The sequence below is a fragment of the Papilio machaon genome, chromosome 9 (assembly GCF_912999745.1).
Source record: "Papilio machaon chromosome 9, ilPapMach1.1, whole genome shotgun sequence".
NCBI lineage: Eukaryota > Metazoa > Arthropoda > Insecta > Lepidoptera > Papilionidae > Papilio > Papilio machaon.
This window is the reverse complement of record NC_059994.1, coordinates 5258235-5281256: the sequence shown is the minus strand read 5'-3', so window position 1 is coordinate 5281256 and position 23022 is coordinate 5258235. Positions and strand designations below refer to the sequence as shown.

Genomic DNA, 23022 nt, shown 5'->3' with positions numbered 1-23022 from the left:
TGCTTGTTTGTTTTAAGAGAACAACTAAGAGATCATGCCTATTTGTTTTTTTTTCAGAACTAAGATCACATTATGTTTCGTAAATGTATCATTAATGTAATATTCGTATCTTCCGGCAAAGGTAGGTTCATTTAAGAAGAAAAAGATTTTTAAGAGAAAAATTGATAATTAAATAAATTGACAAAAAAATCTGCAAATATCATTACCAGCGCCATCTCTGCAATTAGCGCAACAAAATAACTAAAGCGTGGCATTCGCAAGGGCGCATGCGCGAATCAAAGATGGCCGCCGATCAATACAATGATGCCACCCTGTTTTCCCCCCATTACCCGCTCTATGCGGTGTTCCCCCATCCAAGGAAAATTCAACTCAAACACAATGTCCTACAGTCGAAAGCTAGTTTTACTTTCTTCAGGAATCTTGTCCGTATCTTTTATTTGTCTAGCTATACAGAGAGGGTATATTTGCCTACGGGGCAGATAGAGACAATATATGTAGGTACTTAGGTTGTTATCGGCATACATAAGCTTGTTCGCCGTAAGTACTTTTGCTGACGGGCTGTTTTAGTTCGGGATATCTCTGATATTAAAGTTGGCTTTTAACGGGTTATTGTTTGTTCTTTGAATCAGAACTGGTTAATTTCAATATGATTAACGTTAAACCTCGTATGAAGTTATATGACTTATTAGGTACTAATTAGATTAACAAGTTAGTAAATTCTAGAAAGAATAACTATCGAATTTATAGTGACTAAATCACTCTTAGTATTACAATTCTTGTTATCAGCTATCATGAAATTTCATTTCCGAAAAAAAAACATATTGACATAACTCTCCTTCTCTACACAGAGTACCACTCACTCTGTATACAAAGTACTCTGTAAATGTTTTTGTACGTCTGTTTTGGCAATAGTAAATCAACAACAATGGCTCTCATTTTTATACTGAAAAAGCTAGCGCTTGACTACGATCCCACCCGATGAAGTGATGATGAGGTCTTAAGATGGTAAGGGCTAGCTTTGAGAGTCTGAAACCAAATCTCTTTATAAATTATAATGACAAAACAGAAGTATAAATATGTTTTAGACGGAGATTTGTGTCTCAGAAATCCACGGTTACAGATCTATTCTATGTTTACTGTTCATATTTTTAATGTTATTTTGTCCCATAATCAGAAACACATGTAATTCGAGACACGTCATCGAAGCGGGAAAAAAAACATTCGGCTATAGTTAAAAAGAGCAAAAAGGTCGGCCCGACAGGCAATGCCTCGTACCTGAAGTTCAAAAATTTCATTTATATCGAATATTTATTATCAAAATTAATGTAAAGCCATAAATATGCACTCAGTTTAAGCAAAAAAATCATTAAAACTAAAAAATATTTTTATGTTCATCAAAACCTTTTTTAACTCTCAGAATACTCTACCACAATCTATCTAGAAATTTAGTTTACAGGACGAGCGCAATATACAAGTCGACAAATAATACATTGATTTGTATATTTTTCAAAGATTTTGCTTTATAACGCCATCTAGTTCACTCCTAAATAAACATTTGGCTAGCGTGAGACGCCCTCTGTTAGCCGTTTCCGAAATCAACAAGGTAAATGTTAAATCAAAATTTCCTCCCTCAAAGTTTTTGTTATCTCCCAATTTCGTCTTGTGCACATGAAGATCAGCGCCATCTATTTTTAATTAATTACACTTACAAAAGCTCATGTCTCGTAAAAGCTCACGGAACTTTCTAAATAATTAATCTGTGTATTTTGTAGCTAGATGTCGTTTTGAATATAATAATTCGATTAAAAAGTTACTGATTTCTTATGTTATGATAAGGTTAATATACATTCATGATTTTAAGAGATGTAACAAAACGGGTAAAAATTAAGGCTGGTTTTACAGTCACGCGTTTCGGCAGCGCCGTCGGAGCGCGCGCGCTCGGATATGTATTGGGGTATTAGTAGCGTTTCAAATTCGCGCGCTTGAGCAGCGCCGTTCGTTGAACGCGTCCTATTCGCGCGGCGCGGTCGAAGCGCGCGCCGCTCGTGCGCTTCTACGGCCATTGTGCGTTTTAGTCTCACGCCGTTGAGACGTGCCGTTAGGTACTGTTGTGTACAAAATGAATCACATCGATACGGGTCGAGTTCCACTGGAGCTATTGGGATGCGACGTATGCTGGATCTTCGTAAAGAAAACTCTAACTTGCACAGTAATTCGTCGAAACTGCTGGTTGATAGGCGAAAATATTTATAAAATTTATAACTATTTTCTCGTAAATCAGAGAAAGATGTTACGTGTTCGCCTCTCAGTAACCTTGTAGCGTTATAAGGATCAACACCTACTGTTCTTCGACGTTTTTGTTGCCTTTTTTTCCATAAAAAGTAAATAGCCAGTACTCTAACCGCATTGCCGTTCATTTTGTATCTGTTTGTACACGACTGTATCACAGCAGCGAAACGCGCCGTACTAATGTCGTTTTTGGTGCACCGCTGTTCAAACGCGCGCTGTCCAACAGCGCGCTGTCCAACGGCGCGTCTAGCGGCGTGACTGTAAAACCAGCCTAATTATTAAGTTAAATTTTAAAATCCTTGCCAACAAAATGTACATGCTATTATGCACTTTATTTCGTTTAGTTAAGATTTAAAATATTTGAATGCTTCCCTGTCAGATTTTGTGTTGATGGAAATTGTGTCTGAATGTTTGAGCAATAGATTGTAAGTTCGCAAAATTTTAAAATAATTAATAAAATAAGGACTTGAATATATTTTAGCACCTCCCCACATTTTATTTTCAAAAAGAAAATTTTAAATACCTAAGAAATTTTGTTATTTTACAACTTTATTTAGCAGACGGAAATTAGACAACAGTATTCAACTATGTATCAAAATAATTCCAGTAGACAATTGAATAACAAATACGATTGAATAATGATAATGGCGGGAACTTAGGACATCGAATATGAGTGGCCTGTGAAGAGACAGTGAGGCAACCGCGTTGTCTGTCATTGGCGGGCTTCGACGCCATTTGCAAAGGGCCGGTCGTGCCCCGCCCAACCGAAACCGCCTCCCCCGCTGCCATCTTTGATCTTCCTCCAATCTTGTTTAGGGATGGCGAACTTAGTCAAGTTAGAATAATGGCCGCCAATGATACGAAATAGGTTTCTTGATTTTTTTGTTCGTGTTCTCAATCTTGTAGAACAGTTTAATTTGATATTAATAAATATTATATGTTAAGTGCCAATACCATTGTTCTTGCATTAATATTTTTAGTAGCTAGCAAAAACAGTCACACTGCATTGTACTTATTTTCTTCTTAGTAAACTACTTAGTTTTTTTTTATTTTAGTAAAATTCGTATGATTATTCAAAATTATTATCTTTTATAATAGCTTTTGCAAAAAACTTTGTATTGGAAATTAATAAAAATGATAATTCGACAACATTTTGCTACGATTCCACATGATCAGGAATTTTTTATATGCCCATAAAAATTCCTGACCCAAATGATGTCTACTGATTTTTTGTAACAGTTTACGAGATGCTACAAATTTACTGACTCACGAATACATTCATTTTTTTATACTAGCTTACAAAGTGGGGGGATTTTTTATTTTTGACATTGATTTTGTTAATTTGCACATTACCCAAAAAGATTCTGAATACACAATAACATTTTTTATAGTAGAAGGAAGCAAAGGAAGGAATGTGATCATCTTTGGAATATCAGAGGAACTACAGATGCGTTGCAAGTCATTAATATTATTTTCCATTTGTAGGTAGGTATAATTAAACTAAAAGAGGCTTGATGAGAAAACATTCAACTTAGTTATATCTTAACTATAAGTTCATGTGATTATTTTGCTGTATTAAGCTGATATTGCAGCTCTGTTTTAGTACTTATTTACTAAGCATGTATTAGCGTTCAAGTACCTACCTACTTGTTAATACACTTTAAACATAGTATTAAAGGGCAACACGTAATTGATAGTAAATTCAAATACATTCCTAAATCGTCATTAAATTTTGTTACCTAAATTAAATTATTTCAGTGCATTATTAGATCGTTTATTTTTTTAACGGTTGCCGATTTGTTGGTATATTTAATAACTTTACGTATATTTGTACATAGGTATATAAATTAAGTATTTACAATTAAATAAATACTTTTTAAGAACTACCAATTATCATAAGATAATTGGTAGCCGGTAGCTTCATATTTATAAAATAATTCTAGAAAAAATAATAATGAATTCCTACTACTCCTAAATCGTTATCTTTAGTTATTTATTCCTTGTGCAAAATGTAAGGTAAAAAGCTTCATGCTAGCTTCAAAGCTATGCTCAGTCATATAGGTATCGTTTGAACAAGGTTATAAAAGATAATTATTATCTAACGTTATCATTAAGGAATGATTTTCCTTATTTCAAGCGCTTGTAAGGCATCTAAATTTTGAACAATGTCGCAAATAAAGATATGATAATAATATTTTTTTAGAGTTTTTTTCAAGATAATTCTTAAAAATATTTTTCAAACAAATTAATGTGTATATTTAAGTAAAGGCAAGTTAGAGACGAGTGTAAAGCTCTCTCGGCAGGTACGCGGCGAGGTCGAGCCCTCGCTCAGTTAATTTCCCGCTTAGTTAACTTTACTGCCGTCCGCTGATTGGATATTAATTAGAAACCACCGTTTCACTTGTTTAAATGTCGATTCTTTTCGTATATAACATGGTGCCACCACAAATTTACACTCACTACACGATTGTAATTACCTACGTGAGCTTTACGAGCCGTTTCTATTAAATAAAACATCGATCGGGCTGTGTCATGGGCTGAAGTATTCATGTATTATGTACCTATACATTGTTTTTCTTATAGCCTAATAGTATAGTGGCATACATACTTTACTTTCTAAATATGTTTACTGTGTTAACATTAAAGGAATTCACTTTATAAACATTTGAAAATAATTATAAATACTTGAGTTGATTTATAACAAATATCTATGATATAGGGTATTGTCATTAAAATATCTTGGAAGTTCTGAATATCGTACAAATCGCAGAACACAATTTTAGTTGTTGTGGGGCGTAAAAGAAGAGGAAGGGGCACTTGAGCTAATTTAACAATCATATTTGTGAGCCACCATAACAAGTAAAATCAAATACTTTTAAGTTTTTTCGGCAAAAAAGCAATGATAAGGCCAGAAAGTAAGTAATAACTAGCCGGCTCCTTATTTTTTTTTATTCGAACTTAATACACTACGTCGTAATGTATTATATGTACCAAGATTTTATTTCTAAATGATTTTATTTTTATTTCTAAATGACCGGAATAAGTTAAATTGTAAATTAAAATTGTGCACGCAATACTATTTCATTCAAAACATTTATGTATTTTAAAGTATAATTACACTTTATAAAATGACACTGGCCGTAAAGTCGTAATGCTTTAGATTCACCCACGTGCAATCATTTCTTTGCAAAGCTCTAAAGCATTAAGGTTCAAAATACTTAAAATTATATCTGAAGCACGTTGATTCAAAGACACGGTTTATTACACTTTATTTAGCGCTGGACGTAAAACTAGACACCCAAGTAGTGGATTAGGAGCGATAGTCTTGTGCAATGCGCCATAAAACAATTTGAAGCGGTCCGGACGCGCGGCCGAGGCACGGAGGTCAATTTTTAAGCTCCGACACGCGAGCTTTTACGATTTGTTATTATTGTTATAGTTTTATGATATTTGTACGGCTGATGAATTGGCCGAGTTAGTGTACGATTTGATTTTAATTCTATTTTTTATTTCGACTGTTTTATTGGTAATGGACGGAAGAGTTTTGATATATGTATATTGTACGAGGTAGTTACCTACAGCACTGGTAATGTCTTAATTTATTTTAATTAGGTATCTAGTTCAAATAAAAGTTCATCTTTAAGTTTCGAATAAAGTGTCGGGTAGTATTATCGACCATTTATGACTGGCTTATTCAGAAATAAGAATAGTACCTACCTAAAGTACCTACGAGTAAAAGTACCTAAATGTGCAACTATGTTAACCTATGCAAAATATGCTTTGATCACACTTCTACCATCAGCTGGTAAGTTAGAGTTATGTTTTATACGAACCGATATCTTTAAAAAGTATTTTCAACAAAAATAATTTAACCGAAATTTCTAAAATTTCACTGCTATACGAAAATAAACTGTTGCGCGGTAAAATGATTGTGACTGAATAACGGATGGGCATGTGGTACCACGGTTTAAATATAGCAACAACGCATGGTTTACGAGATGACTTGTGATGTATCCGCGATACGCACGAGACGTACAGAATTGTAGGTAGCATGTAAAATAATATAAAATTGCGTAACAAGGAATGTTTTATAAAGCACACTGTTTATGTTAATTATTTCAGTATAAACGAAATAGGTTTTCGATGTGTAAATATTTTCTTTACACAGAATATGAGTGTTTTATCGCTCAGATATACAACATAGTTAAGTAAGTTAAAAATTAAAGTTAGAGTTATATTTCTGAGTGGCTGTTTCGCAGTAAAAACACTCAGTAACACTATAAATCGCTTATAAAAAATTATTTGACAAAGTCATCAAAAGATCATTTCAAATTCAAGGCTTTACCGACGTATTTCAACTGTTTATATAAAAAAACCAAGTTAGTGTTTTATAAAAGAAATCAATGACCGGATTTGACGGTAATTATCTGTGATATTTTATCACAAGACTAAGACAACAGGTATATTTAATATAGTATCTTTAAGCATTTCTGTTTCAATTTTATTGTCGTCTGTTTCCGTTCACGTAACTGGTGGGTACAAAATTATACAGATAAAACTCGAACTACACCTGTTCATTTATACTGAAGATTAATACATCTATAAGAAATTCTTTCAGGAAGATTGATATTACTTAGGAGGAATCAAAGATATAACTGTAGGTCCAAAAAGGCAGGTATCCTTAAAACATTTCCCCAAGGAAGCAGTCGTGCTTTAATAAAAGCCCGTAGTATTTTAATGAAAAACCCCTAAATCTTCACTGCCACTAAACTTAAAAGAAAATATCATTCCTCCCCTTCTCTTTGAAAAAACAAAAACGGAGAACATAATACTATGGATTCGTACAGTTATTACGACAGATAAAATTAATAGTTAACTTCTCAAAAACTTAACAACTACGTTCAATCTAATTCTAGAAATCTAAATGGTAAATATATTCGTATATAAATATGAAAAAAAGTCTTCACGGATACTTAAATACGGTAGCATTAAAAAGACAAATACAACCTCAAATGTTTTTACCGTCTTGTTCTATGAAAGATAATTGTAGGTTACTTAATACTTTATTTTCCACCTAAAAACTACCAGAAGAGAATAATTTTCAGCAAAAATATGCGATTCATTATAAAATAAAGTTGCAATCTTGGCAATTTGACTTAAAAATAATAATTATAGAGTTTGGTAAACGTAAATTGTAATTACATAAAATCTTATTAGATAAGTAAAACTTCAAAGGTTTTAAAATTGTGAAATTGTGTAAATTAAATCCACTATTTAAACACTTAAAACCTCTAAGATCCATTAACTGATGAAAGATCATGATTCCGGGTAGAGCGTTCATTTATTAGCTATTTATCATCTACTTTAGTTAATAAATTCATCACTCGATTTCCGACGCCACTGGACAATAAAACGAGTTATCAAACTGCCAGCAAGTGAATTTAAAAATACTTTTATGTCAAAGTTTCTTAATCTACTAAGCTAAATCGCAATAAAGCTATATCGCAATAAATTAATGTTTCATCAAAAACGAATTCGATTATGATCAATATATTATTGATAAGAATGTCTACAGAATAAATATTAAAAAATGAAAAAAAAATCAGAAATGTCGTTGAAATGTTTCTAATACGTAAAAAAAAATAGTTCAAATTTGAAGGTAGAATACATGCTGTAACGATGAACGATTAAGATAACTATAATGCCCTACAAAAAATTCCTATTCCCATTGGAAAAATCTCCATTGTCTCTACAATTAGAAGGTACCTAAATAAGTCTTAAATAAATAAAAAGAACTGACGAACAATCAGATCAAGAAAATTCTTTGGAGTCTTTAAATCTGTACGAACGTTTACTATCAAGAACCAAGTCCAAATATCAACAATTAACACTTACCTGCAACACGTGTACACAACAACACTGCACTTTATAGATAAACAAATGTCATCACTTTATAGGTGTTGTAAATTAATTGCACTTCTTTATGGTTCGCGAGAGTACGCGAGGGTACGCGACTGCTCGCGTCGGTGCCGGATGACGTTGTGAATAGAGTACAAAGCGAGAACGGAGCGGTCACGTATAGAAGCGCGCGCCGATCGGAGCATCCCTCATATGTAGACCCAGGAGGGTCTTTTCTTGAGTAATATTCCTTCAGTATAAGTATACTTCGCGAGTTAGTTTTATAGATAATTTCTATAAAACTCTATGGATAACATATTATGTAAGGAACCAAATTAAATCTTTTTAATAGGAGTTTTTGAGGTGTGTTTGGACGCAGACAAGTTGTTTGATTCTTTTCTCTTCGTTAATGTCACTCCAAATAAATACATAATTAAAATGGGGTAATTTTTGGCGGTATCGTACTATTTTTTTTAATAAGTAGTAAAAACCATGGTATTCTTTTCAACTTTCTAACGTAATTACTTTTTTATGCCGGTATTGTATGAGTTTTTTATTAGGAGTCCATAATTTTTCATCAGATAAAGAATTATGCGGTTAATAATTTGCCCTCACACGTTGATTACCATTCACATCTAGGGCAGATAGCTACAGCTCTTTGTGAACTCGTGTGTGATAAAAATATGGACAACAAATGCAACTTGATTAGCGATTTCAACCTCTAATGGAAAGAGCATACAATTTGTTTTCCTAGATACGCAACCTGGATAGCTTTAAAGTGGGTTTTAAAGAAGATTTTCATACATATATTATAAACCTCACACATAAACTAGCTTTTAGCACCCTTTTTGAGGTACAGTACGATTTTTTTATTTACGTTTTAAGAGAAAATAAGGAAAAGCGATTGCGTTATATCAAATTTATAAAAGTACAAGCATTATGTGTGCACATTTTCCTACAATCAATAATGCCTTCATACAGCGAAATATGAAATTGTAGGTTTGAATCGGCAATTCATATCTATTACCGTGATCCATCGTTGGTAAATCTTTTGGTTAAATATTTATATAATAAAATCTACTAAGAATTAACCAAAATACTATTTTAAAAGAAGCTTAAAGGTTTATTTTAAAGTTGGTTATTAAAGACACACATAACACTAAGTAATAAGAAATCCGTGTCCGACTCCGTTTATTGCGTATAATTGCGATTTGAATTTATTAAATCCACTGTTATCAAAACAGCGGGAAATGATCTAAGGTGTTGTTAATACAGTTTTAATGGTGAGCTTTTGCTTTGTAATGGCTTAATGATGAGGCCACCGTACCAACAATTAATTTCATTGTTGAAAAATAATGAAATCGCTTTAGTGGAGTCAATTTACGAAGTCATTAATGCGGTAATTATTGTTAACATATAATAACGTTTAATTCTATGTTGTTGAAGCTGCTCGATCGTTTTGAAAGCTTTTATATCGCTTTACAATGCGTTCAAGCATAGCTTTTCATTCATAAACGTGAAATAACGTATTGAGAGTGGATATTTGACTAGAAATATTGTGTTATTAATTATTCTTTGATGTACTCATAGACAGGAAGTAATATGTAAGTAGTTGAGTAATATTTTGAATTCGCCTTAGAACAGATTGCTGTTAATTAAAGATTTCCGTCGCATAAGTGACTCCAGACGTCTGGCTATGATTAGTGTGTTATTCAAACTCATAAACATCTGCAAACGTCATTTGTAATTTTTTTTTTTCAAAATTCGTCATAATAAGATTCTTTACGCTGACGATGTAAAAATATGGCGAATTATTACCGCTTCATGGCCCCCTAGTAGCGTCTGCATTTACCTTTCATCTTGCAGACTGCAAAAAGTGCAGTAAACTAGCGAGTATGCATTAGAATCGAAAATCAAAATTACATAAGGAAATAGCTGCTGGATATATCAAAATTTTTTAAAAAATAACAAATAGATTCGAATTTGCCTTTACGCTAACCTTGTATTGTTATGTATGTTAGGTTTAAGTAATTATTGATAAGCAATTCAATATTTAAAATTGTATAAACAAAATAATCTAAAAGAATTCTAATATTTTCAATGTAATATTAAGACATTATAATAGCAACACTGAATAAATTATGTTGAGGGTAGGATTGAGGAGGTGGGAGAAAAAAGTATAAAAGATGATGTTTAGTCGAATCGGGGCTCTTTGACTCCGAAAATTGTGCAGACTAAGAATATTATACTGTGTGTGAATTGTGTCCAGTGGAATAAACTGAATCTCCCATCTATCTGAAGTATTTTTCTTATACTTCAGAAGTGGGATACTCGTACGTCCACAAAAGTGTAAGTACAATCTGTTTCTCTTAATTGTCTATATTATACAATACAATTCTCGTTTTAACTTGGTGTTAACATCGCAATAGCCAAGTGTAGAGTAAAATTGGTGCAATCAATAATTGTTTAAACGTGATTTTTCTCCACGTTATGACTGCCACGTTGTTGCAAGAGTGTTTCCTTTATTAAGTGAATGGTGAGCACCAGTCTTCTTCAGCATGGTACTGGCCTACCTGTTTACAAGTTTCAAAACACCTTCGATAGTTTTCCTTACGATGTTTTCCTTTACTAAGTGATCAAGTTACTAGAGTGCGCGTAAAAATTGGAAGTGCCTCATGGCACGTGGCCGTGCTGGGGAAACCTAAAAATTCCTAATAAGACCATGCGTTTTCCATCCAAGCCACTAACTGTTATGGTACTAAGATCCAGACTTATATTTTATATTTTATACCTCCGTTGCGATGTTTAGAGTTGTGTCTCATTCTTATAGTTTAATTAGTTACGGTTACGGTACGAAAAAATTCAAACTTTATCTGTAGCCGTTTTACGTCCCCGCCGCTGGGACGCAGGCCTATTCCCGTACAGGGTAATGATTTTGGTGCGTATTAGTGGATTTCAAAAGCGTTTTCGAGACACCTACTGCAATAAAAAAAAAAAAAGTATATTATATATATATATTTATTATATATGTATATATAGATAAATAACATCGGAGGGGTTTTATAAAGGGGGTTGAAAATTTGCTTAAAAACGGCCTATCTTTTATAGTTTCCGAGATATCAACCAATAAACATAACTCCGGGTCAAGATCATTATAGCGGCTGTTATTAAAGCGGTTGCTAATATAGCTTAGCTATAGCTTTTAAGACAGACATACCTGTAGAATCGTTACACTATAGCTTCAAGTCTTTTCTTTAGAGTATTACCGATTACATCCTATTGTATATCTAAAGTTGGTATGTAGTACTGTGGTAGTACATAGGAACTACATACATTGAAACATAACAAAAGCACCATCTGGGTTAGCGTTAATAATATATCACAGGATTTATTTGCTTTATAGATTAATGATTAAACTTCTTACATTAAGAATTACTACTTATTACTACTTAAATATTTGGTTACTTAGTTTTCAATATTAGACACGGTCATATTGTAATTATTTGTTAAACTAATATTTGTTTATGATCGAGTTCCAGGATATGGAAAGAGTCTGAACAACGGTGAAGCGATGACCAACGTGACCGAAACGGCGAGCACCGCGACCGGGGCAGCGGGCACCGCGACTGAGGCGGCTTGAAAAGCATTTTTAAAGATTTTACTTTCTTTTATCTCTTTTTGTATTAATGTTGTGCGTGTCTCTTAACAAGTTTCTGACATTATCAAGTTTATCATTATATGAGGGTTAATAAAAAGGATACGAAAATCTGCTAATTTGGTGGATAATCTTATATATATAAAAGAAAGTCGTGCTAGTTACACTATAACTCAAGAACGGCTGAATCGATTTGACTGAAAATTGGTGGGCAGGTAGCTTAGAACCAGGAAACGGACGTAGGATAATTTTTAACCCGTTTTCTATTTTTATTCCGCGCGGACGGAGTCGCGGGTAAAAGCTAGTGTAACATATTTTTTGGAAAATGTAATTAATATACATGTACCTTCCTTGTCTGCGAGTTTTTAGACCAAGGACGAGCCGCAAGGACGCGAGCGAAACGAGACTACAGGCGGCGTACACGGAAGACCGTCGTCAATCATCGTCATCTTGTCGGCGAGCGCCGCGAGCCCTCCGGACATCAGGCAGAGCCAGCTGACCGTCGGGCAGAACTACGTGTCAGCGAGTGCCGCGACTTCTCCGGATATCGAGAAGCCGAGCGTCGAATGGAGTTGCGTCAGCGAGCGTCGTGAGCCCTCCAAACGTCGGGAAGCTGAGCGTCGGGCAGAGCCGGGCAGGACAGAATATAAGGTCATGTAGTCCATCTTTTTCTAAGAACGATCTTGTTAATGTTTTAAAATTGCTGGAAGAGGATTTGTCGTCACAACCATATACGCGAAATGCACAGTCGTCTCATGTGGTAGACCACCAAAATATATTGCCTAAATTTGACCCTTCAACTAGAAATCAACGTATTGGAATATGGCTGAAAAGGTCAACGAATGTGCATCCGTATATGGTTGGGACTATCGAACTACTACTCACTTTGCCATGCAGAAACTCCAAGACCCGGCTAAAATGTGGTACGAAAGCTTGAATTCCATTCTTTTCAGTTAGAACGAATGGTAAGATAAATTGATAAATGCATTTTCCTATGAACAAAATTATGGCCAGACCTTGGAAGATATACTGAAAAGAAAGAGTAAATGCAATGAGCCTATTGAGATTTATTATGAAAAGCTCGCTCTCGTGAATCAATGCGATATAGTAGGTAAGCGTGCCGTGGACTGCGTTGTTCGCGGCTTATCAGACAGGACGTTTAGATCAGATGCTTTGACATTACGTTGCAATCACCCTGACCAACTTTTGCAGTTCTCAGTGAGCAATAACATTCGGCGGACCGCGGTCATTTTCATAGTAAACTTTTAGACACTACACATCAGACTTATAACCAAAACAGAGCACCTAAATTTATAGCTAGATCGAGTCAGCCTAGTGGTTGCTATAATTATAAAAAGGGGCACAGGGGAATAGTTTTCTACATTGTTCTAAAGCTATCTTATAGTGCCAGGATTACTTGTAAGGTTTTGTGTGACGACTTTTTGGAGAGACCTTTGTTAATTGATCAGACTTATACGGAACTTCCCCATATAGTTATTTATAAAAATGTTTCTGAATTGAAATTCTTCGACAACTGCGATAAATTGTCCTTTTCTGATGTTGAAGTTGAAAGTGGAAATTGTTTAAAGGTTCGCGCTTTAGGAGTCCTTTTCGATCAGAGCCAGCGTTGATTCTACCGTTAGTGGCAGATTTTTCTGAGAAATAGTGTAATAGGAAAACCCAATCAGCAATTTTCTGTTTGCGGCGGATTTTGTAATGCGACAAATCGCCGTGTGAGTATATTTGTGATTCCCCTTGCTAATTTCTGCTTGATTCCAAAGGGTCTTTTGTTGTCGTTGAGACACTTGAACAAATGAGTGGGCTAACCGGTAGTAAATTCAATGAAAGTCAGGTTAGCATTTGCCGAAAGGTACCTGATGATACCAGGAATCAATTACCTTGTTTTCTCAGAAAGTATAAGCATTGTTTTGCGTCATCCTTTAGGGATCTAGGTTGTACTAAGGTTGCTCAAATAAAAGTAGAGCTAAGCAGTCAAAGTCCCGTTGTGTACCGACCGTATCGATTGTCATAACATGAGCGCTCGTAGGTCCGTTCAATCGTAGATAAGATGTTAGAAGCAGGTATAGTGCGCGAATCTTACTTTCAATTTGTTAGCATTCTCACTCGTCAAATTATTATAAAAAGGTGTGCCATGGGAATGGGGCGATAATCAGGAAACTGCTTTATAGACTTATTGTCGAGATATTCGATCCATCAGCAGAGCTTAAGCTGCACACTGATGCCAGTAGGGTAGGTATCGAAGGCATCCTAGACTTAAATGTATCTAAATGTTTCGTCTATACTTTCACGCGAAAACCAGATCCTATTGTGGGCAATTATCAACTGATGAATACTACACTCCGCACCTTAACTAATACAACAGACCTTGGGGTCGTTTTTGATGCAAAACTACGATTTGATACTCATATAAACACTGTTATTAATAAAGTTTGACGACACCGGATATATATACGTGAGTGTTTTAGCCGTTTATATAAGTTAATGATAATGTCTCACGAAAGTTTGAATAATTTAATTATTAATAAAGCTTCAAAATCATTAGGTTTCGTTTTGAGAATGTCATCTGAATTCCAAACTATTACACAGACCTTCAAAATATTATATTGTGCATACGTACGTAGCCACCTGGAGTACGCTTCCCAAGTCTGGAACCCTTGCTATAACACCTACAAAAACCGCATAGAAAACGTACAAAGACGGTTTCTTCGGTTCATACAATACCGTGCTGGAACATTTGTTTACAACTATTACTCTCGTTGTAAGAAATTTCATCTATTACCGCTAGAAGAGAGAAGGCGCGTGGCAGACTGAGCTTTTCTCAGCAATATTGTAAACGGCGTGGTCGATTGCTCTGAACTCCTCGAAGAAGTAGGCATCATTGTTCCCAAGTGTGGGCTTCGTTCCCGTGAACACAACGTATTATACATACCGCGAGTTAAGAATAATAGGGAGTTATTTAGTACGAGCGTGCAGATGTTATAATGCAATCTCCGATCATATTGACATATTTAACATGTCAGCATTTAAAATAACACAATTTTTATTAACCGTTTCTTCAGTGCATGACTGAGAGTACAAAGGACTTTGTGGATTAGCTTAAAAAAAACAACGAAGTGAATTTCATTACCTAATTTTAACTGTCCGAATATTAAATAAAATAAAATAGAAAAAAAAAAAGAAAATAATAAAAATTCTGCTTCAACGTTCGGCTGATTAAACACCCTCCAACTTGGAGATTCAGAACTTAGAATAATTAGGGATAATTTGGATAGTAGTCTAGATCGGAAAGGCTTGCAATATATTAAGGAAAATTATGTTTTTGAGGACAACAATTTTTTTCCGTTTTGTAAATTAAATACAAGTGATACTAATAGTGAACTCGCGATATCCTCCCTCATAGCAGGCAGGTTTTCTCCTATCGCTTCCCGAAGTGGTAGTAATGTTGGCTTTATTAGTAATAGCAATCAGATAATAGCAACCGAGCAACCCTTGAATCGGAATGATAAACGCGTATTGAATGACCGCCCAAGCCGAGGTCCCCTCTCGGGGGCCCTTGACCCCAGTCACTCCATGGAGCGTCCACCGAAGCAATCTAAGAGCTCGGTGACCTTCCAATCCGGTAATAATAATGAAATAACAGCCCGAGACGAGGCTCCTGAGGGAGCTCTCGAGCCTAGTTACTCTTAAACGAGGTTTAGGTTAAGCGCCATATGCGACCGGCCACCTCAAGCCCGGTGAAACTGTAAATGCCTCCTCAAGCCAAACAGTGACTACTCAGTCACAAAAAAGAAACTAATAGTGATAGCGAACAAAGTAACGACGACGACCCTAAAACGTAATAACAAACTAAATCTTTTGTAAATAAGCCAACTTTATTTATTAGGATATTGATATATTTCACTACAAATAGTGTTTCTGTATTGTTTCAGATAGAGCACGAGAAGTGATTGGTTCGTGTCTCTATCTAAGAAGAGATGACATACGGTCATGGACGAGATTTGATTGATAGAGCGCGAGAAGTGATTGGTTCGTGTCTCTATCTAAGAAGAGATGACATACGGTCATGGACGAGATTTGATTGATAGAGCGCGAGAAGTGATTGGTTCGTGTCTCTATCTAAGAAGAGATGACATACGGTCATGGACGAGAATTTATTGATAGAGCGCGAGAAGTGATTGGTTCGTGTCTCTATCTTAAATGAAAATGAATGAAAGTAAGCAGAGACGACATACGGTCATGGACGAGAATTGATTGGTTCGTCATTAACTACGAATTGAATACACATTGAATATGAATTGAGATTGAGATAAAGTGATTAGAATTGACTAGTTTGGTTAATTGAAAATAACGATGACTATTCCTCTTGAGATCTGCAAGAATTTATTGGTTTGCAGATCATTGTAATAATATCCATTTAATAACCTCTATCTATAGTTTCACTAGTACTGTACCTATGTGCATTATTTGGAATAAAATTGTTAAACACTGCGCATTATTATAAATAAATAAATTAATGAGATCAATTATGTAAAAGTTTAGTTTAGTAAAGTATTAGTTATATCATAATAATTGTGACGTAAATGTTTAGATTTTTGAAAAACTTCTTATTTCCAATTAAATTTGATTTGTCTTAGGTTGGTATTCACATAATAGGATACGTGATATATATTCTTTTTCTGTACTACAATTTTTCATTTTCGAAACCCGATGAGTTGTGAATACCTACCTATCCTGTGTTTATTCAGGCCGAGTGTTAGGTTAATCACTTGATTCGTGTTCGAGGGCGAACACGATGTCAGGATGGTCGAGTGTTAGGTTTAAGTAATTATTGATAAGCAATTCAATATTTAAAATTGTATAAACAAAATAATCTAAAAGAATTCTAATATTTTCAATGTAATATTAAGACATTATAATAGCAACACTGAATAAATTATGTTGAGGGTAGGATTGAGGAGGTGGGAGAAAAAAGTATAAAAGATGATGTTTAGTCGAATCGGGGCTCTTTGACTCCGAAAATTGTGCAGACTAAGAATATTATACTGTGTGTGAATTGTGTCCAGTGGAATAAACTGAATCTCCCATCTATCTGAAGTATTTTTCTTATATGTATGTAAGCATTATGAAACAGTAAAGGTGAGAATTTAAGAAGACGAATTTCATATACTTAGTGGGATATTGTGAATAACTTAAAGGTGAAGAATACCTAATGAAGATGAAGAATAACCCTAATTTACTAGCACTTCTGGTAAAATAAATCAGTGCTATTACAACACTTTTGTTTAAAAAAAACACAGTATATATACTAGCAAACATTCGAGTTACAGGTAATTGTAAAGTGCAGTTATTTTACACATAGATACATGTTGAATGTTATGCATTGAATCTGTGAACCTTTCAAGGCATGCAGGATATTTGTAGACGCTGCAGATGGACTCGCGTGCCGCATTCCTCGTACTGTTGACTTGTCTCGCCTCGCAAAGTAACTCGCGAACTAGCTCCAGCCTTTACTGAGTATGGTCAGAAAAAAACAATTTGATATGGACACAAAATTTAATTTGTAATTTTGTTGAAGTAAAATGAACTGCTACTCAGAGTTGTTTAATGGCTACCTAAACGAATGTTAAGTGTAGATTTCACATACCTACACCAGCTACATTAAGTGGTGTATTATTTCAGGTAAAATTAAAAAAAAAAACAAATACAGCAAGGACGACAGATACCCTTCAAAATCATAATACTTCAAAAATTTACAAAAGTACTACCTTCAAAACCACAAATTTCAAAAACATTAAATTTAAAATGTTTCTATACAGAATTTGTGCACCGTGCATCGCATGTTAGGTTCGCTGTTTACGAAGTGCAACGCTAATTGCTGACGAGGCGTCGCTTTGTGATGTTCTTGCACCTCGCCATTGTGCCCTGTGATCCGACACGCAACTACGCCGACCAGCTAAATAATCGCATAATTAGACATTGCTGCATAAAATGCAATACGTAGAGTTCATAAATAAAATTGTATATTTCTATATTATGCACAAAAAAAAAACGATTAAAAAACAAGTGGTAATAAATAAGTAACCAATTTCTTGTCTTGATACTACTGAATGTTGAATTTAGCTATATGTGCTGACCATTTTATGTATATCAATTAAAATTAATATAGAGCCTTACAATGTCCATCTCTTATATGTAAATGAGAACCATTTTTACACCTTTACACGGAGATAATACTTACGAATAAAATCTATTCTTACCACACATGTATCTTTTAAACCTACTCTCCTCTTAAACTATATAAAATTATTTGAACTAAATTATTGAAATCGCCCTCTCTATGCTTTATGGAGCCTTTTGTCGACACCAACTAATAATAACATGAACATCTCACACTTGACCTCAGAACAGTACATAGAACGTAAGTAGGTACTAGTAACTTTTCATTATGTACGGTATACAGTTATTCCTAGTCACCTAACTGGCTTCAAGTTGATTCTTGTTAACTGTTCTCCACAATTCGAAAAATTATTGACCCTTTATTAAATATCTGCAATTTTAATAAGACGATTCTATTTGAATCTGTCACAGAAATTAAGTTTACAGATGAACGTCAAATTCCTTGCATGGTGGTTATTAGTTCCATACGTTGCCGGTTATTATTGAAGAAGGATTATACTTTTCTTTAAAATCCTCAAAGACGTGCTTAATATTTTCTTCAATAATTTTTTTTATTGTGTGATGAAATATTCGCAATTACATTTTTTTTATTTCGCCTTGATCGCAGTTTTAATTCTGACTTACAATAAAACAATTTGACTTCGACCATAAATGAACCAAACACATCGATATGAATAATCGAGTTATTTATTGCACGAAACGAAACCGAACTGATTGGAGTGAAAGGGCTAAGGTGCATGAGACATGGCTTACAATAAATTACGACCGACCTGAATTGAAATTACCCGAAAAGAAATATTTCAATATATCCACTCTAAATATATTCGTCAATCTTATAAATGATTTTATTTTTAATTACCTAAGTACAAAACAGAAAGAAAGCTTAACGCAACATTGGGTCAGAAAAAAACAGATCAATAAATAAATGTAAGTGGCAGTTCGTTTAACCGGGAAGTGAAGTGACAACAAATAACAACATTTTGAGGAAAAAGAGAGAAATGAAAAGGCAGGAAAAGAGAAAGGAAAATATATGCGGCGTCACAGAAGTAAGTGTTCTATTCCAAATAGTAGCTAGTAGTACTAAATAGTACCGAAGAGTACTTCCTCTTACTAGTATAAGAGCTATTTCGTTTCAACGTTTCCAAAGCTTTTGTCAGATTAAGATGAAGTTCTTAGTGAGAATATTCATTAAAGATCGTCTATTCATGCCTGTATACTTTAGCTGTCACTTAAATTACAATACCATAATGATTTAGACACCTCGAAGTTCAGAGGTTTGTATTAGCTATTCGACTATGGTCGTAAATTATTATCACAGGCTCACAAGCTACATAGAATAAACTTAAAGTGGTCAATGGTTATTATTAAATTCATCACGATTGTTATTCATAAAAACTTAAAAATGACTATATTTAAATATTTTCTTCCATTGAGCTTAATCAAAAAAATATATTTTCCGCTTGAGATTTCAAAAAACTAGCAGTGGCTAGCCCAAGTTAGTGCGTATTTCTTACTCATTGAAAGTCAAGGATAAAAATAGCGTACTAAACTACGTAGTAGGGGAGGGTGGGGGAATTGCGGACGCTGAAGGTAAATAACGAACTACATTCTTACTATCAGTAATAATCAGTCGGACTTTATTAATTATTAATCTTTAGTTATACATCTACAAAAACAATTATACTTATTAAAGGAGATCGATCAACAAATAGAATATTTTTGGCAAAAACAAAACCTTGTCTGTCCGTAATTACCCGTATCGCTCGGGGTAAATTCGGACTGACCCTGAGTTAATTACGGACAGCATGGGGTATTTACGGACTAGGTCCACATCATAGACAAAAATCACAAGTAAAGCCTTTAGAAGAACTTCCTGTAGTGCAGGTCTCATGGGCCCACTTGTTACACTTTGAACACATAATCCAGTCTTCGGGGGGTGGATCACTGTACTTTTCCTGACAATAAATGCAAAAGTAATCAACATTTCCTTCATTTTCAAAATTATTCAGATTTCTTACACCCTTTGATCCTTTTCTTGTAGAAAGTTTTGACTTTTTTAGCTTATTAGATGTAGTTTTATTTTCTTTTTCTTGAGCTTTTCTTTTCTTGTCTAATTTCTTTTGTTCCTTAGCTTCTAGATTCTTTTTTTCCGGTGTACTGGTAAAAATAATGGAATGCATTTTGTTTACTGCCCGTTTGCTACGATGAATTTGTAGAGTTGGGACCTTTATACAAGTAGCTCTAGGAATACCATATTTTTCTTCCGCCTGACGAAAATTTATCTTCTGGTCTTTTATTTCTTGCACAGCTTTTTGTAATGATTCGATGGTGTATGATTGTTCTTTTTTTTCTTATATATTTCCGAGGCATCTAAAAATGAGCAGTTATTGATTAATTTCATAATAGTTTATTGAATAAGGGGTAATTGCGGACGTCCGTATTTACCCCGCAAGGCTTGTCCGCAATTAACCCAACTGGGTATTTTAAATCAAAGAGAGAAATTTGTAGTTTTTTAAAACGTTCCATAAAAACAAACATTGGCGATTCAAACTCCATTGACAAAGCTATTCATAGAAAATATCACTTTTTACCATCACTTAGTATACAGACTTGTCCCTCGAATTAAAAAACACTAAAAATTAGATCAATTTACACTTTTTTTTTTAATTTTACTTACCTTTCAAACTGTGCGTAGCCGGCTGTCGTAAGTTTTTGCGTGGCACTAAAATGGCGGAAAGAAACAGATGACAGCACCGGGCTGCCGCGGGGGGGAGGGAATGAGTAGATACTTGCTAGTCCGTATTTACCCCGCGTCCGCAATTCCCCCACTCTCCCCTAAACGTTGAAGTATTTGTGCATTCTCATAACATTGTGACTCAACAAGCAAACATTAACTCTAAAAATAAACAAACTGGTACACTTTAATTTATAGAAGTCATTTGAACAATGGAATTCGTAAGCTTCCAAACGAATCCCTATCTCGTGTAATTCCCGAAGTGGATTGTTTTCCTTTGGTCCCCGATTGGATTTATTTCGGGTTTTATTACGTCGCGCATCGCCGTCGTAAATTTTATACCGTGGACCGGCTACCGTGGCCGTGCTTATCTTACTCAATACCATTTCTACTTTGAATACCTTCAATATTAGATCACTTACGTGCTTTTATAGTCCGGTTAGAAGCTGAATTTACTGGATTTTGAATAGGTATACATGTCACTGAGATACTTATATGTTAGCTGTTCCCTACCTATGTATTATGCCCTTGTCCCTACGGAGGGTCTTAACAGTACGGACTACTGCTATCTCATTATCAGTCGGCATATCTGAAATCACTCCCTTCTTGCGCATATGCTCTGTCACACAATCTATCCATAATTTCTTCGGTTTTCCTCCATCTTTGTAGGCTCAATATGTATCATGTATCTATTCTAAATTATATTTATTTTATGTTTTCTCACAGAATTATGAATGGTTCAGGAAACACAGCCGCTGCGTGGTTTACCACAGTTCATTGTTTATTTAGCAAGACGAAAGCTTAGTATTTGCACCGAACAAAACTTTAAACACATCTACTTACCCTTACTTTGGACCACAGGCTTGTGTGCATATTTGTTGTAAGCTTCAGTAAAATCTCATGTAACCATATCAAGAAGGGTCGGACTCGACAAGCTTGTTTAATATTTTGTTTAGCGCCCAATTCGACACATCCCGGCATAAGCTTACTATCAAAGATCAATAAACAATTACGCCTCTGCCGCCGAAAGGATTCCACAGAAAAAAGGATTCAATTCGGTAGTTGTGAAGAAAAAACTGTTTTGCATTTCGTAATATAAATATTTATCTTAACAAAGGCTTGGAGCGTGACAAATAGACAATATGCATCCAGTTGGCTTTCACTTTCAACATTTTTTCTTAGTTTTTCGGAAACCCTTGCATAATTTAGCTACTGTTGATAGTATTAATTTGCATAACACTGACCAAAACAATGAATTGTTTATTTGAGCGCGAAAAGTGAAAACGGGGTTCAAGGTAAACTTGTTGGCAATATGGTCAGTTGACATTTTGGTGGCTATCGCATAGCACGTCAAAATAATTATAGATAAAACAAATTTTAAGTGTAATCAAAATGCATTCAAATAACCAGTGGTAAAGTGTCCGTGGTTATATTTTCATTCATTAGGGAAAGTAAGTGCAACGTAAACCATTTCGACGTGTCTGTACGAACTCGAGTGTGTTGTGGTTCTCTGTTGGAATCCTGTAACTTTCTTTACAAAAGTTAATATTATGTTTAAAACTGCATGGAATTGAAAATTGTTTTGTTGTAGGTGTATATAGTATGTAATTAAATATTAACAAATTGTTGCTAATTAACAATAGCGCTCTTCGTAATTTTCTAATATGCTCTTTAATTTCATTATAATCGTAGTAGTGATTTTTACGCTTTTTTTCACTTTCGATTCGTTTCGTCCATCAGCTGATAGATCATCATATTTTATGAGACTCTAACAAATACTTCACAAATTAGTCAAACGTTAACTCGGGATGAATTACCCCAGGGTGCAATAAACGCTGACCGGATCATCTGAATGCATTTCGAACAATTCTTTCGCATTTGCATTTTAAACTTTAATCACTTAGGTTATGGTTCATTTTCAAATGGTAAAATTATAAGTCGTTATACTTTTTCGTTTCCAAATGTAGCGTGCAGTGAAGACCTGTTAATAAGTCTGGTACACAATCTATGTTTGCGCGTTACGTTACATCATTTCGAGGCGGCTTAACGAACTCGAGTTCCAATATTTAGTGTGTGTAAGACTTTAGGACCGATATTTGTTAACAAATATTTGTTTATTGCTCGTGTTCTTTTGAACGATGTGGCGGCGGCGGCGGTTCTATTGATACACTTCGCAGTTGCGACAAGGTGTCATTTTATGTCTGGCAGCATTGTTTGTTCTCTAATCTGTTTTTTGTATTTTAAGTGA

At 34.6% G+C, this 23022-nt stretch overlaps 1 protein-coding gene and 1 long non-coding RNA gene across 2 annotated transcripts in view; one reads left to right on the top strand and one right to left on the bottom strand.

The window, feature by feature from the left end:
- LOC106711860 (homeobox protein abdominal-B) overlaps nt 1-8302 on the bottom strand; it is a 76038-nt gene extending 67736 nt beyond the window's left edge. Inside the window, exon 1 of the mRNA XM_014504272.2 lies at nt 8185-8302. The gene's annotated coding sequence lies outside the window, so the exon portion shown is untranslated. The remainder of the gene's footprint in view (nt 1-8184) is intronic.
- On the top strand, nt 1887-15870 carry LOC123721231. Its single transcript, XR_006756184.1, has 3 exons — nt 1887-2143; nt 5857-5859; nt 15860-15870. It is a non-coding gene; the product is annotated as an uncharacterized LOC123721231 (long non-coding RNA).
- The last annotated feature ends 7152 nt before the right edge of the window (nt 15871-23022 follow it).